Source organism: Physeter macrocephalus, chromosome 18, assembly GCF_002837175.3.
Source record: "Physeter macrocephalus isolate SW-GA chromosome 18, ASM283717v5, whole genome shotgun sequence".
NCBI lineage: Eukaryota > Metazoa > Chordata > Mammalia > Artiodactyla > Physeteridae > Physeter > Physeter macrocephalus.
The window spans coordinates 21,214,288-21,232,456 of NC_041231.1; the positions used below are offsets into that span (position 1 = coordinate 21,214,288).

At 38.9% G+C, this 18,169-nt stretch overlaps 1 long non-coding RNA gene across 1 annotated transcript in view; it reads right to left on the minus strand.

Annotated features, from left to right (window-relative positions):
• Nucleotides 1–17,915, minus strand: part of LOC114484310 (uncharacterized) — a 24,399-nt gene extending 6,484 nt beyond the window's left edge. The window contains exon 1 of the long non-coding RNA XR_003677028.2: nucleotides 17,902–17,915. This is a non-coding gene — a long non-coding RNA (uncharacterized lncRNA). The remainder of the gene's footprint in view (nucleotides 1–17,901) is intronic.
• Between the last annotated feature and the right edge of the window lie 254 nt (nucleotides 17,916–18,169).

Sequence of the window (18,169 nt, forward strand, 5' to 3'; positions counted from 1 at the left end):
TGGGCATATACCCTGAGAAAACCATAATTCAAAAAGAGTCATGTACCAAAATGTTCATTGCAGCTCTATTTGTGATAGCAGGACATGGAAGCAACCTAAGTGTCCATCAACAGATGAATGGATAAAGAAGATGTGGCACATATATACAATGGAATATTACTCAGCCATAAAAAGAAATGAAACTGAGTTATTTGTAGTGAGGTGGATGGACCTGGAGTCTGTCATACAGAGTGAAGTAAGTCAGAAGGAGAAAAACAAATACCATATGCTAACACATATATATGGAATCTAAAAAAAAAAAAAGTTCTGAAGAACCTAGGGGCCAGACAGGAATAAAGACACAGACCTAGAGAATGGATTTGTGGACCAGGGGAGGGGGAAGGGTAAGCTGGGACGAAGTGAAAGAGTGGCATGGACATATATACACTACCAAACGTAGGGTGGATAGCTAGTGGGAAGCAGCCGCATGGCACAGGGAGATCAGCTTGGTGCTTTGTGACCACCTAGAGGGGTGGGATAGGGAGGGTGGGAGGGAGACGCAAGAGGGAGGGGATATGGGGATATATGTATATGTATAGCTGATTCACTTTGTTATAAAGCAGAAACTAACACACCATTTTAAAGCAATTATGCTCCAATAAAGATGTTAAAAAAAAAATGTTTGCCTAGACGAGTGTTTGCTGCTTTAGGGAGAAACCTGATGCCACTGAGAAGATTGGAGTTTTGATACTAATCTCTGCTTCTTCCTTGGGACCATTTGACTTTCTCTGCATTCTGAACCTCCCTTTTTCCTTACATAATTCTGAAGTAAGTATGGCATGTTTAAGGACCTCTAGTCTGATATTACCATCCAGCTCATATTTTTGACTCCAGTAATGTCAGATGGCTTATAATCCTCTCTCCTGGGCATTCCCTGTGCTTATTCAGTGCTCCGTGCTTTTGCTTATTGCCTTGTTTGCACTGCACATGCTTTTCTCCAACCTTCTTTTTCTGCTGAAGTATACTTCGTAAGACTTGGTGCAGGTATCATCTCATTACTAAGGCCTCCAAATTAAAGAGGCTACCATTTCTTTCTGCCCCCCTTTATGTACCTCTAATGTGCTCAACTGCATTCTATCATTCTATTAAAAGAGTTGAAAACAGACACAAAGTACTCCACAATGTAAAGAAAGCTTCCAACAATTGGGGCCAACAGCTTACACTGCATGCTTTCCAATAGTTGGCTGAAAAGTTCCTACCACCGGCAGTCAACTGCACCTGCTATTCCCCACTCAGAGAAACTGATTACTAAAGAGGGAAAATGTTGAATAGAGCTAAGCTACTCCATGGTATTGCTGCCTCGGCATCCACTTTGTTTGGCAAAATGGCCTGAAGAGACCTTAGACTAACACTAGTCCCCTCATGCAAGCACATGTCCTAGATGTTAGCCTGCAGAATAGCAAGCAAACCTAAGTTTCTGATGTGACCTCTCCAACAGCTCTTATGGTCAGCAGTCTCCCCTGGCTCCCTGCATCTGTCAGCCTTATTCACCCCTTAGGTAAGACCCCTGGGGGCTCACCAAAATTTTCTGTTCTTTTGGTTTGAGTGGACAAATCTGGCCCTAGCTTGGGAACCCCAAAGCACTCCACCCATGGATCCTGATAAGGGAATGTGCCGGAAGTCCTGCCTGTCCTCTCTCTCTACATTCTGCTTTGATCTCCCTGTATAGCCCCTGGAGGCATGCTGTATCCTTCCTCCAGGACCTGTGAGTGGTAAACTTCTGTATTTCACTTTCTCTCGTGACCTGTTGTTGAACCACAACTCACCATCCGGCGCCCTGTGCTCCACTTAAGAAATGTTCATTTAACTAAGTCCTACCAGGAAAGAGGTAGAAAAGAAAGTCGCACTCACATGCCATAGACTTTCTCCAACAGTCCCATGTTTCCCATGTTCTTCTCCCTAGAAACTTCTTCACACCCCATTTCCATGCAAGTGAGAAAGAAGATTTTGAGACATCTGCTCATGAAGAGGAGAAATGTATGAAATGAGGGGCAGATCAGAATTTCTTATTCTAGTTGGATATTTGCTTAGACAGTGGAAGTGAAATTTATTTCTGTTCATTCTGCTCTAGAGAGAAATTTGGGGGGAAAGATGGCATATCATTTAATCTTCACAATTTGAGCCACTTAGCTATTGTCACACAAAAGGGCTGCCTGCCAGCCAAGAGACTTACGCAGCTCAAGGATGTGGGGTGGGCCCCTGGGAGTCAGAGTGAAGGGGGCAGTGGAAAGGCGTTGAACTTGAATAGGACTCTGGAGTCAGCCTGCTGGTCCCCAGTACCAGCTCTACTCCTCACTGGCTGCAGGGACTTGGGCAAAGCACGTCCTTTTCCTGAGCCTTAATTTTCCCATCTGTAGAAAGGGATAGTCTAACCACTGACTTGATAGAATTTTAATAACGAATAAACTGAACAGTGAAAGAAAGATGTTTTACATAGCACTTAGCATGAAGTAAAAGCATATACAATATTAGCAAATAAATGTAACCATTGGTTTTTTTTGCTTTGCTTTAAGACTAGACTTTATCCCAGATCTTGATCAGAGTTGGATTCTTGAATTTTATTTCTATTTCTTCTTACCCCTGGCATGGCCTCGGCCACCCTGTGCCCAGTTAAGTTTCAGGGTTTCCGTCTTTCCTAGTATACTCTGCTGTAGTTTAATTAGCTATGCCTGCCTGTGCCCAAATATGAGTAAATAATTGAGTTTCACAGTGCAAACTTTCTTATAGCACCTCTTAAAAATACCCTAAATCATATGATTAGAAGGTACAGAGGAAATCTGGAAAAGCCAGAGGTATAATAAATCCTAGTGTTTAGATTGTGTACAGAAAACACACACACAGAATCTGAGATGCAAAACTCACAAAACAAACATCACCGTAAATATATTGAAAGATTGAATATACACACATAAAGTGCCTATGCCATAGATAATAATAAGATTCTCAACCCCACAATCTGCAGCCACCAGCCCAGGAAGTCAGCTGGCTATTTATAAGTTAGACTTGTAGTAATCAGACTGCTATCACCAGTAACAATCCAGAAAGCCAAACAATAACTGCTATAACAGTGATCTCCAAAGGGTCAAGACTTGATGACAGCAATTATTATTGACAGTTTCCCTAGTGTTTATTCCTTCTTCCAAGTTAGGACCAACCAGAGAAAGTCAAATATTCACCCCTAACCAATCACACAGGATGCCGTGCTTCTGGCTTTCCTGGCTGCTGCTTCCCATACCACCAGCCTACAATCCAGGCAAACCTGAAGCCTTCCCTCTGTGCACTATAAAGCTTTCCCACTCCCCTGCCTGCCTTTGAATCTCTGCCTAAACACAGGGGATGTTGGCCAACTCCTTTGCTTTAGCAAGCTCTGAATAACTAGCCTTTGCTTGTTCTCATTTAGGTGGTCTTTGTTTATTTCCACGGTATTTATAAAATATTGTTTGAATTTTATCTTAGTGAAATCTGATCACATATTAAGCTATGACTGTATAGTCATATACAGTCATATACATAGACACTGTATAGTGTCATGCAGAATGGCTGGTCCTACTGCAGGGGATCACAGAGGCTTAACCTCGGCATCTCAAAAGCGCCCAAACTAAAACAGAGCACGGTGCAAAATAAGTCAGGGTCCAGAGTACCTGACAGGAAGCAATTAAAGATTTAAGAACCACTAAAACTGAATGAGGACTCACTCTGCCCTATCAGAGTAGGTCAGTTCTGAGACGATGACCTGGTTGATCCGTAAGGTAATTAGAAGTGTCACCTTAAAATTAATTACAGAGTCACTTGAACCATTCACCCACTGACATCATCACAAATGGTCAACTCATTTCCTCTGTTCTCGTATTACCCAGAAACACCAAACGTGTTAGGAATTCCCCAACTTTCAGCAGCGAGTTTCGTTGGCTCTTTTTCATTAACCTATACATACGTTACCTTTAAAACAATAATGTAAAGATACACTGATATATTCTTTAATAAATACATTATTTTAGCCTACTAAGGAATTTGCAACTCCTCCTATTTCAAAATTAATGATTGCTTCCGTTTCTTTTAAGCCCAAAGGAACTACGTTGTTTTAGAGGATTGAGTGGTGGAGGGTGAGAGCAGGTAGCCCAATAGGGAGAAGAGAGCCCCAGTCATGCAACAGATGTGGCAGAGGATTGCTCTTATGCTTTTTTAAAGTATATTTTGACAATAACATCCCCAGGCTATAGAGCTAAATTGCTTTGATCATTTATGAGCATCTGTGTCTCTTCAATAAGCCTTAAACTCCCACAGGGGAGCAGTGAAGCCGGAAATAGTGGTCATCATTAATCCAGGAGAACCCCTCTATAGTATGGGGTCCAAAATAAGACCAACTTGTCTTGGACCCTGGTTTTCTATATTAAGGTATTTTATCTATGGATATAAAGATATATATCAATGTGCTCCATCTGTAGGCTCTTGTGGCTACTAAGGGAGTGTCAATAAGCTTAGATTCCCGCTAAGACCACCTCTCACTCATTCTTCAGGTGTCAGCCTGATCATCACTTCCTCTGGGAAATCATTCTGCTCTTCTGCATCCCCAGCAATTCCCATCTCCCTGTTATCTCCCTTCCCATCTTTCCTCCATATTTCATGCAGTTTCCATTTCTCAATATTCTTCTCATATGTTGACACATAACTTGTACACAAATGTTCATAGCAGTTTTATACATAATGGCCCCAAGTTGGAAGCAACACAAACAACCCTGTACAGGTGAAGGAATAAATGAGATACACCATTTTTAAAACAATTATGTTAGTTGTTTGATATACCTTTATCACTAATCACATAGCATTCTCGAGTACTTCGTTCACATCTATAAGAAACCACCAAACTTTTTTCCAAAGTGGGGTACTACTTTACACTCCCACCAACTGTGTATGAGACTTCAAGTGGCTCTCTACCATGGCCAACATTGGGTGGTGTTAGACTTTTAGATTTTTAACTATTCTGGTGAACGTGTTGTAGTATCTCACTGTGGTTTTAAGTTTCATTTCCAGTGATAAATAATGACATAGAGCACTTGTTCATACGCTTACTGGTCATTTATATATCCATCTAAAACCTCTTCTCATTTTATTAAGTTGGGTTTTTCTTTTCTTGAGTTGTGTGAGTTCTTTATACATCTCAGATATGAATCCTTTGTCAGGTATATGTATTGGGAATATTTTATCCCAGTCTGTGGTTTCCCTTTTCATGTTTTCAAGGTGTCCTTTGAACAGTAGAAATGTTCAACTCTTGATTAACTCTGTTTATCATTTTTAAAAATAATTGTCCATTTCTGAGATTGGCTTATGGTTTTCAGGGGAACAGTAGTCTCAGAGACAGTTACAAAGTGTTTATACTGACCTTATACTAAAGACACTAATTCAAGGATTCCACAGGCTCAGTGATTCCCATGCAAGTTAAATAAAGAAAATCACATCAGGACACATAATGGTCAAACTTTTGAAAACTAAAGGGAAAGAGAAAATCTTAAATACATCCAGAGAAAAAATGTCACTATTTTCAAAAGAAAAGCAGTAAGTCCAAAAGCTGAATTGTCAAGAGAAACCATGGAATCTAGAAGAAAATGGAATAGCATTTTTAAAGTGCTGAAAGAGAGAAAAATCAGCCTAGACTTCCAGTTCCAAGAAGAATATCCTTCAGATACTAATATTAGGATATTTTTAGACACACAAAAGATCTAGAATTTGTCACCAGAAGAATTCAACTGCAAGAAATTATAAAGGAAGTTCTTTGGCTGAAGAGAATAGTTCCAGATGAAAGCACAGAACTGCAAGAGGAAGGAAGCACACCACGTAGGGAAAGTAGGGATAAAAGTCAAATAATATTGACTCTTGTAATGTTAATACTAATAGTATCTTGTGTAGTTACAGGGAGTGAGGATGTAAAGCACAAGGCTTCCATAGCACACAGGGCAAGAGGAGGATAAAAGGAATTAAACTTTTACATTTCTCACGTCATTTGGGACGTGATAAGAGTACTAATTTGAAGTAAAATGACATAAATCAAGGACGCATATTGAAATCTAACCACTGAAAGAATTATATAAGAATGTATAATTATATAAGAATGTATAATCTTATATAAGAATGTGTAAAGAATGTATAAGAATTATTAAGAGAAAAATTATTTCCGTATACCAAAAAACAAAGCCAACGGAAAATTGCAGGATTAACTATAAATACACCACAAAGGAATGTAAAATTTTATTCCTTTTTGCCAAAGTATGAATTCACAATCCCTAATCCACCGTCCGCCTGATGGACTCCATTTATTTCAGCCTGGTAAAGAAATGTTTTTATGCTGAACATGTGAAAGAGGGTTCCTCTTTCCCAGCCACTCAGCTATAAATTTCATGGTCAGATGCATCAAGACTAGCATGATCTTTTGGCCAAACTGTCCTGTCAGTATTTATTTATAAGTGTTGATTTTAGATAAAACAGGGGAGAGGGGAATAGAATAAACAAGTTGTGTGAGTTAGGTCTCACTAGGTTATGCTACAATAACAAATAACCCCCAAATCTTAGTGGATCAGAAAAATAAAGGCTTATATCTCACACATGTGACATGGCAATGGCAGTCCACATCAGCTCTCCTCCACGCTGTCTGCCTTTGTGATCCCAGCTGAAGGAGTATCCCTTATCTAAGGCAGGACCCCTCTTTTAGCAGTAGAGTAAAAGTGATTACAGAATAAGGTAATAACTCTTAAAGCTTCTGCTCCAAAATAGTGGAGGTCACTTCTTCTATTTCTTTGGCCAAAGCAAGTCTGACGGCCAAGGCTGATATCAACAGGGTCATAAGTATCCTCCAGCAGGAGAAGGCCATGGGGGGGTGGCCAATGAGAAATGGGTCAAGAGGAGAAACAGTGAATATTTTAAACAAATACTACAATCTACCACACACATGGTATTTCCTAACCATTACGTTTTTTATATATCATCTTCTTCCAACCATTATTTAGAAATTATCTCTGTTCACATGAGATTATCTGATTAAATTGCTTCTTCTCTAAGAATAACTTGGCACTGTTTCCTATTCCCTTTTTTCCTTTTCAGTTATACTGTGGTTATATCTACTATATCACATTTTCTCCTCCTTTCCTTTTTTTAGTTAAATCATTTTGTAAATCTTTATTCCTTTTAATCGAGATAAAATAGACATATAACACTGAATGAGTTTTAGATGTACAACGTAATGATTTGAGATATGTACATACTGCAAAATGATCACCACAATATGTTTAGTTACCATCCATCGCCACACATACAGATTTTTTTCTTGTGATGAGAACTTTTAAGATTTACTCTTTTAGGGACTTTCAAATACACAATAGAGGTAACTATGTTGTTGACTGTATTCACCATGGCGTACGTTACATCCCAGAACTTATAACTGGAAGTTTATATCTTTTGTTCACCTTCATGTAATTTGCTGACTCCCAACCTCCATCTCTAGAAACCATCAGTTTGTTGTTTTTTCTCTTTCAGATCCCTCCTATAAGTGATATCACGTGGTAATTGCCTTTTTCTGTCTGACTTATTTCACTTAGCATAACGTCCTCATGGTCCATGCATGTTGTTCCAAATGGCAGGATTCCCTTTTTTTATGGCAGGAAGGCAGGAAGGAAGAAGGAAGGAAGGTGAATATATGTATATACACATTTCAGTCACCCGCTGATGGACACTTAGGTTGTTTCCATGTCTTGGCTATTGTAAATAATGCTGCAGAAAACACAGGGTTGCAAATATCTTTTCAAGACAGTGATTTCATTCCCTTTGTATAAATACCCAGAATTGAATTGCTGGATCATAGGCTAGTTCTATTTTTAATTCCTTGAGGAGCTTCCATGCTATTTTCCTTAGTGGCTACATCAATTTACATTCCCACCAACAGTGCACAAGGTTTCCCATTTCTCCACATCTTTGCCAACACTTGTTATTTCTTCTCTTTTTGATAATAGCCATCCTAACAGGTGTGAAGTGATATCTCCTTGTTGTTTTTTGTTTGTTTGTTTGTTTGTTTTGTGGTATACGGGCCTCCCTCTGTTGTGGCCTCTCCCGTTGCGGAGCACAGGCTCCGGACGCTCAGGCCCAGCGGCCACGGCTCACGGGCCCAGCCGCTCCGCGGCATGTGGGATCCTCCCAGACCCGGGCGCGAACCCAGTTCCCCTGCATCGGCAGGCAGACGCGCAACCACTGCGCCACCAGGGAAGCCCCTCCTTGTGATTTTGATTTCTGTTTTCCTGATGATTCATGTGTTGAGCTCCTTTTCCCATACCTGTTGGCCATCTGTATGTCCTCTTTGGAAAACTGTCCATTCAGATACTCTGCCCATATTCTGGTTAGATTGTTAGGTTTCTTTCTACTGAGTTGTATGAGTTTTTAAAAATATATTTTAGATATTAACTTCTTATCGGATATATGATTTGCAAATATTTTCTCCCATTCCGTAGGGTGCCTTTTCATTTTGTTGATAGTTTCCTTTGCTGTATAGAAGCTTTTTAGTTTGATATAGTCCCACATGTTTATTTTTGCTTTTGGTGTCAAATTCAAAAAAACCATTGCCAAGACCAAAGTCAAGGAGATTACCACCTATGTTTTCTTCTAAGAGTTTTATGGTTTCAGGTTTTATATTTAAGTATTTAATCCATTTTGAGTTAATATTTCCGTATGGTGTAAGATAAATGTCCAGTTTCATTCTTTCACATGGATATCCAGTTTTCCCAACAACACTTATTGAAGAGACTATCCATTCACATTGTATACTCTTGGCTCCTTGGTTATAAATTAATTGACCGTATATGTATAGGTTTATTTCTGGGTTCTCCATTGTCTGTCTTATTGATCCATATGTCTATTTTTATGCCACCACCAAACTGTTTTGGTTGCTATAGCTTTGTAACAGTTTGAAATCAGGAAGCAGGATACCTCCAACTTTGCTCTTCTTTATCCAGGTTGCTTTGGTTATTTGGAGTCTTTCGTGGTTCCACACAAATTTGAATATTGTTTTTTTGTCTGTGAACAATGCCTTTGGAATTTTGATAGGGATTGCATTGAGTCTGCAGATTGCTTTGGGTAGTATGGACATTTTAACAGTATTAATTCTTCCAAACCATGAGCATGGAATATCTTTCCATTTATTTGTGTCTTCTTCAATTTCTTTTATTACTATTTTATAGTTTACATTGTTCAGGTGTTTCATCTTCTTAGTTAAATGTATTCCTAAGTATTTTATCGTTTTGATGTAACTGTAAATGGGAATGTTTTCTTAATTTCTTTTTGATAGTTTATTATTTTTATAAAATGCAACTGATTTTTATATATTGATTTTGTATCCTGCAGCTATACTAAATTTATTTATTAGTTCTAACAGCCTTTTGCTGAAGTCTTTAAGGTTTTCTATATGTAATATCATGCCATCTGCAAGTAGAGATAGTTTTCATTCTTCCGTTCTGATTTGGATGACTTTTCTTTTTTTTTTTTTGCCTAATTGCTCTTTCTAGGCATCCAGTATTATGTTGAATAAATATAGTGAGAGTGGGTATCCTCGTCTTATTCCTGATCTTAGAGGAAAAGCTTTCAGTTTTTCACTGTTGAGTGTGATGTAAGCTGTGGGATTGTCATATATGGCCTTCATTATGTTGAGGTACATTCCCTCTATACCCACTTTGCTGAGAGTTTTAAAATCAAGATACATCTATATGAAATATATATAATTTCCCCTAAGATACGTTATTGAACCAAATGTGTTTATCAATCAATATTATTTTCAAATCAAGAAATGCCCATTTTATTTATCAGTTCTAAGTCACGTACACATGAAGCAGGTATATTTTCCTGTGTTTAAAAGAGCTATTGCTGCTGACTGTAATTCATCCTGGCTGGATGAGACCAGGTGAATTTTCATCTAAAGTCTTATGTCTCATTTTCCACACATTAGATAAATAAATTGAGCAGATTCAAAACATGGACTGCCTCATGAAGAAAAATTTTATAAGCCAACACACATAGAGAGGGTTGAAGACAGATGCATCCCTTTTAGTAATCTACGATTATGAGCTTAAAACAGACTTCTAGAGTCAAGACATCCAGAACCTCTGCAGTTCTCTGCCCCATGTTTCATACATAGTTGCTACCCATGGCTTCATAAGCCAGATGAATGGGTGAGGGGGAGGGGTATGGCTATATAACAACCCCAACAGTAATATGTTGCCCATACACCGTACTTTGTAGTTTAAAAAGCAGTTTCACATCTGTGACCTCACTTCAACTTGTACACAACTTTGCTGTAGGCAGGACTGGTGTTAATAGCCTCATTTTATACAAGAGTGAAATGAGACTTTGAAACTTTAAGTGACTTATCCGGGGTTACAGAGCTATATGTAGAGGCACAGGCTGAACTTGCACGCATGTCTGTGCACACTGCCTTTCAAACTTTGTCTGCCTGAGAATCAACAGAAGATTTTGTTAAAAATGAGATTCCTCTCCCTACCTTGCAGAGATTCTAACTCAATTTTTCTGGTGTGGGGTCCAGAAATTTCCATTTTCGTTAGATTCCCAGGTGATTCTGGTGCGGTATGAACCCAATTTTACCTAACATTGTGGAGGGTGAAGAGGAGCTGGAAGAATCTGTGGGAAGCATTTAAAATTGAATATCTATCACTAGCCCTGTGAGAAAAACCTAATCTACTTCCTGCACTGCTATCACTGGTAACTGGTGATGTAGTAGTAGGTCAGGAGGAAAAAAAGCTAATGGTGTTGGTAGATGTCTCTTTAAAGTAACATGCTCATAACACCATTCAGTGTAATCCCAGTGAAGCTTTATGAACAACTGATGTGCTTTAGTTTTGCCTGATTATGATATTACCATCTAATAATACTCATGTAGAGGTATCTGGGATTGGGACCCCCGTGTTCCTTTGGGACAACTTTAATAAAATTGAACTCTCAGCCTTAATAGGATGACAGCTTGCCAGGAGATGTTACCAGCCATTACTTTGCTTAATTGTCTACGTTACATACAATTAAATGCTCCTGTTTTCTTGACTGCATTTTCTTTTATTTTGTTCTTTTAATATGACTTGGAACATCAACACTTGCAAACCAGAATTTTTGGAGGACAGATAGATGTTTTACAAGCGAAGTCAAGAGATGTGTTTTAGAAAGACTTTTTTTTTTTTTTTTTGTAACATTTTAGGCAGGTCAATATCAAAGCAGAGTCTCTTAAAGAATGATGACCTAGTGTGGCTTTTTTTTTTTTTTTTTTCACAAATGGAACAAGGATCTTTCATGTCATCACAAATTTAATAGTGTCTCTTGTGTTTTCCTTTGCAATCTCTTTGATTGGATTATGTTCAAGGACACAGGGGCCTCTTCTGAGTCCATTTAAAAGTTCATTTTCCAGCTTTGACGTTCAGCTCAAGAGTTTCAACAGCAGTTAATCAAAAATATCCGTATCAGAAACATCATTAATCTTTACCAGACAGGAGCAGTTATGTTTGTGACTAAACTTTGATGGACTCTTTGGAGGTGGGATTTACCATTTTGCAAATGTTTTGAAAAGGAAGACAAGGCTTTGAACAAAGTGAGAGAAGCAATTTTAAAGAGTTAGAACCAAAATCCAAGAGTCACTCAATCAGTCCTGGAGGGAACATTCATTTCTGCTGTAGGTCATGAGAATGGTCACTTCTGGGTTCAACACCATCCAAGTGGGCATTAAGGCATTTGGTTATCTGTCCTCCTCATTTCAGTTCTCAGCCCTTCTCTGCTCTCTCCCCTTGGATGAGTTCGTTTCTTCCTGATGTCAATTATCACCTCATTGCCTCAGTGTAGATGACTCATGGATTCATTCAGTTACCTAGCAGGTATTGAATTCCCACTGCTATAATAACCATCATCATCATAGCTTCCATTTATTGAGTTCTCATTATTGCCAGAAACTGCTGCCCTTCTCTGTATATTGTGGCGAGACTTGGGTATTGTGGTTAAGATGGTGCAAGATCTGGAGGCCTACTGCCTGGGTTTGAATAACTTTGCAGAAATTATTCAGGTTTCTGTGGCTTTGCTTCTCTCTCTCTCTCTAAAATGGGTATGAAAAGAGTACCTACCCACAGAATCTTGGGTTTTCATTTAGAATTAAATAAAAGAGTTCAGAAAGTATTTAATATACTGCCTTACTCATAGTAAAGTTTCAATTAACATTGGTGTTAATAGTTGATGGTTTTTTTCACTCTAATTTTTGTGTAATAGCCCAGTGCTCCTAAGATGTAATTACTATTGTTTCTAATTTATAAACATACCTGTGTTCTTCATCATCATGCTATGCGCCTCTCTAAATTATGGCCCATGAGCATAATACATTGTTAGAAAAGATATCAGCCCTTGACCTCAAGTTGCACACCTACACAAATAAGAGGCCTGAGATAACCATAAAATATTAAAAACTGATGAGCGCTCAGGATCCTAATTGTCTATTTATAGCCTTATTCCTATTATCTGATTTCTAAGTATTTACAGAGTTACATTCAGAGATGAAAACACAGTGACTACCAAAATCCAGAGCTGAATCACAGCAAGGTGTTCCATTTACAACCAAGGGCATTCGTCTCAGCGAGGTTTAGGGATGTGGTGACAGTCATAGCCGGTGTCACAGGCAGAGCTCAGGACTCTCTCTGCTGCACCACTCACAATCATCCGTCACCACTTGGTGACCTACCATCAACACTATTCATCATTTCAAAATGTAAACTTAACACTCCACATATTGATTACCTATTTGCTACAGTTTGGAAGGCCCCATGTTTGACAAAATACTCTCTTTCAACATGGTGCCTACACCACATTGCAGTTAATCAGAACCAGCCATATTGGAGCCATCTTTAATAGTTACCAGACAGAAGCTTTTACTTGTACAACTAAACTTGGATGGGATTTACCATTTTGAAAATGCTTTGAAAGGGAAGGCAAAGCTTTGAAGCAAAGTGGGAGAAGTAATTTGTTTTTTAAGAGCTCAGTGAGGACTAAAACCCACGAGTTGTTAAACTAGTTCTTTAAGGAATCCTTTGTTACTACTGCAAGATATGAGAACCTCATCCCCTCATCTCTTGTCTGCAGGAAATCTGGTTGGTTCATAACACATTCAGTATCTGAGTACTTGTCGCCACATCCACTGCCACCATCCTGTTCCAAGCCATGACCATCTCTCACTGCGTTCACTGTAGGAGCCTCCTATCTAGACAGCTTGCCTTTGCTTTTACCCCCTAGAGTATAGTCTTTTCAAGGAATCGACTCCACAAAGAATTGCCAGAGTAATGATTTTCAAATATGAGTCAGATTATGTCCTCTCTGTATAGGATCCCCCAGTGGCGTTCCACTGGACTCAGAGGAGAGCTTAACTCCCTTTCAGTGGCCTAGGGCCCCACCCTCTCCAGCTCCCTTCTCCTTTCCTGCCTGCTGGCATCTCCAGTTGCTCTCCCCTCCATTCATTCCCCCTCAGGGCCCCGGCCTCCTCGCATTCCTTGGAAATCTTAGAGCCTTTGCCCTGGAATATTCTTCACAAAGATATCTGGGAGCCTCACTCTCTCACTTCTTTAGTTCTTTGCTCAGAAGCCCCCTTCTCAGTGAGCCTTACCTGGATTACCACTTTAAATATAGTAATGTGGCCCTGCATGTGCGCACACGTGCACACGCAGATGCACACACATTCCTGATTCCCTTTAACTGTGCTCTGAAGTTTATATAGTGTCTGACCCAAACTAGGACCTCTTTTAGAGGTAGAGAGTTGCTGTGAATAATTATGTTGGGACAACAGGAATAAATTGAGGCTGCCTTGGGCAAACAGAGACATTCACCCACCCTGCTCTGATTTTCCCCCGTAGCATTTACTGCCTTTTGGCAGACTATAATATTTACATATTTATTACGCGTGTTAGTTATGGTCTGCCTCTCCCTCTTAGAACATAAGCTCCACGAGGCCAAGGGTATCCGTCCCTTTTATTTATTGATGTATTCTAAGTGTTGAGAATAGTGCTTGACAGTCTGGCACATAGTAGATTCTCAATGAATACTTGTTGAATTGAATGAATAAGTGATATGGGGAAACCAAAGATGATCTCAAAGTTCCTTCAAACTTTAAGCATGAGGTGAATTTTTCAGTTCAGTTCTATCAAAAATCTTTATCAAAATTAGTGAGATGAATATGCAAACATACAATCTGAATCATAGTCATGAAATTCTAGATTTTGGACACTGGGTCTGGAGGAGATACTAATGGATGATCTGGGTCTATCTCCCTTCTTTCAAAAAAACAAATGTTCACATCATTGCTCCCAAATTATCTCCTTTCCTCCATCCTTGAATGTCTCTGACTTGCTCCTCCTCATCTTTAAAAGCTCAGGTAGAAATTTCTCCCTAAAACTTTGCATTTTCCCCACCTCCCGTCACACCAAGAAAAAGTCTTGCCCACAAAACATTGCTATCTGTTCCCTTATATTATTATTTCTGTTCCTTGTACATGTCTTGGAACTGTGTATATCTCATTACATACATTCCATCACATCACCTTCCAGCCTATTGCTCTGTCTTCTTCGTATCTTTCAGTGAACGGTAAGTTTTTTTTTAGAGCCAAGTGCTCTAATTTATTCATTTTTGGATTCACAGCAACTGGCACAGGACCTGGCATACTGTGGGCACTGTATAGGTTTTTACTGATGTGAATTAAACTGCATTGGATTTATTGACAACTGTATCTTCAATGGTATTAACCATTCTACCTACACAAAATGTGCTGTATAACGGCAACATTCCAGCTTAACCATACCATTTTATATCGTTGTGATGTCAAAGACCCTTTATAACATGACGTATTCACTTAGTAGCAGTTCTGTAGCCTCCAAATGACCCCAGTCCCAGCTATAAATGATCTTCAAACCCTAGTTGCCATATTAGAGAAGGCTACCATTTTCACGACTGCAGATCAGCCGTCTAAACTGGGTTCTTTTGTTTACTCGTGAATACAAGAATTTAAAAAATGAATTTGAAGCTATCGAACCTAATCTGTGTCAACACGTAATCTTCTGCAGTCATATTCCCAAATATAAGTTTCCATGTATATAGAATACACATGCACACACACACGTGTATCGATGATCCCCACAGTGTATGAGGATAGGTATTATTGAAACGCATCGCCTAATTCCTGTGAATTATTTTTCAAGCCTCTAATATTTTGATGACCGTTGACCAAGCCCTCATTGACTCTGTTACTGAACAACTTGTCCATCACTACTTATATTTTCTTCCTCTGCGCTATCCACCGTATTTCATCCTGGGCTGCTTTACCATATGAGAGTGCTAATCATCTGTGTTTAACTTTGATTATATTCAATTTCTACTGTGTTCTTTAGCCAGAAACCAGTTCTGTTTCATACGTCCAAGCCTGCTTTGTATCTGAATATTTCAACAGTGAAATGCCCAGAAATAAAGGAAATACTTGAATACCTTAAATATAAATAGTTTAAATATCATTTAATCAAGACTCTCCAGATAAGCCACTAGCTGTTGAATTTCTTTTATTTTGCCCTCCACAAATCTATCCCCAGAGCCTTCCACCATGAAAGCCATCCAATATGAATTGTTGATAATCTCCATCATTTAAAATCCTCCCCTGCTTTCTCCATCAGAGTATATAATATATGGCATCTTTTCCCCCATCTTTTCCCAGCATACTTCTTTTGTTCACTCTAGAATCAGGGAATTCATATGACAGACACAATTGATTTAAACTGTGCTGACTCCCCCCTCCCGACCAGCAAGGCCAGATTCTATCCTCTTAAATCACCATTCCAAGAAGGGAAGAAATAGACAAACCTTACTGAACATCACAAAGAACAGTTTCTCACCAGGTTGAGATATCATGGGATGATCTTCCCAAAGCCACCAGGGGTCTGTTGGAAATAGTTGCTAGAGTCAAGCCCTCACAATTACCAGAAATTCAAGCTGCCTTATGTATGTGTGGAAAAGATGTGTCACATACTTGCTCTCTAAAGTACCTTAAGGATAACATCCTGTTCACTTTTCACTCGGGTGATATCTGTATTTCAGCAAATGTCAGCAAGTCCACACGCTTTGGCAGAACAAATGTTATTTTTCCTTTCATAACTGTCCTAAGAGGAATTGTGCAATCCTACAGATAATCGCAGGGAGCTCTTGTTGGCACGCGACCAAGGCAGGATACTCTTCTCTGGAGGAGGCCAATTGTGAATTGGGTTCACTGCTGGCAAATTGCTTTTTTCTGTTCGCTTTAATTTAGTTTTCATGATTTTTCCTGAGGGCTCATCTGGCCTTGCTCAACTAACTGGTTTAACAGATCAGCTCAAGTTCAGAAGCCCTCAATCTTTCCAAGATTTCGAAATGTCTTTTTATTCAATCTCTGATTAGGACAAGTGAGAGTAACCAACATTTTACAGGTCTTAAAATCTCCAGGACAGATACTTAGAAAAAAAAAAAAGGGCAGGGGAGGAACTACAGTAAATTACATCAGGCATAATTTTACCCAAACTCAGAGGGAAAACGAAGAAGAGTGGAAGCGGCTTTTAACTTTAAGTGAAAGTTACATTCTCTGAACAATGATTTCTTTAAAAATATGCTGGACAATCCATGAATAGCAATAGTGATGGACCAAAGAAAATCGAGGTTCTTTGTTCAAGGCAAGAGACCAGGACCCAGGACCCGAATATTTGGGAACTTGGTTTCTACTTATACAAACTCGCTGTAACATTCAGCCGTGAATAAACTCAAGATTCTAGATTGGCTCCGTGAGTGAAACATTATTGGAACAATAATGTTTATAGGTTTTATTAATAAACCTATATTTTATTTAGGTTTGATTAAAGGATGTTTTAATTACAGTTAGGTTTAGTTACATAAAACATACACACACACACACACACACACACACACACACACACACACACACACACACACACACCCCAAATGTGAGTCATTCAAATGAGGTAGAAATTTTATCTTCCTTACATAATAGAATCGGGAGGGAAGTAGTCCAATACTGAGAGGAGAATTCCCTGCTCACCCGAGTGCTCTTATCTTTATGTTCCACAATGTTATCGCATGGCTTCAATTCACAATGTTGCCTCATGTTCCAAAATGGTTGCTAGAGCTACAGCCTTTATGTCTGCCTTCCAGGCAGGAGAAAGCAGGGAAAGCAAAAGGCAAACACCTCCTACTTGAGTCAGCTTTACTTGATGAACATTCCTAGGAGAAATACACTACTGGTTACAGTAACCAGTAAACACACTACTGGCTAGATGCATGGAGGCTGGCAAATACAGTCTTTTAGCTAGACATCTTTTTGCCATCCTAACCAAAATACTGGCTCAGTTACTAAAAATACAAGGAGAGTGGATATTGATTAAGCAGCTTCAGTCTATCTTGCGAGTAAAGTAATATTTTCATGAAAGTGGAGGGGAGACACTTTGAAGCCTATTGGCTTCTTTTAACCATTACCTTATATAAATATATCATGAATGATTTTTCATAATGCAAATAATTATTTGGTTCTTTTTATTTTATCATAAGATCATCCCCTTAATGAGTAAAATGGTGTCATACAAGATGACATGGCTGATTTCTCATAAAATGGCAGTGTTACCCTCAACATGGATAGTGAGATTTGAGAGAACACTGAGAAGACTCATGTCACCCAAACACCCATAATATATTGCCTGAAACATTTATCATGAAAGCCCTTCCTTCAGCATCAAGATGTTGTGCTTCTAAAAGATCTTTCTAACAATGAATATACCTTACCTGGAAGTAGTAACCATCACGCCATTCATTACCCATGAATCCATTTCTCTATATTAGTTTATCAAATTAAGTATCACTGGACATGAGTTCATGTGAAAAAGAGGGAAAATTTTGAGAGAATCCACCTAGGAAGACAGAGCGAGTAGTCAGAGTTCCACAGTTTTTTTTGAGTGAATGAAGTAAAATACAAGTACAGCATAATTCTCAGTAAATCTTTCTCGCTGACCGTTGGATCAGTGGGTGAGTAAGTGGACATATGAATAAATCC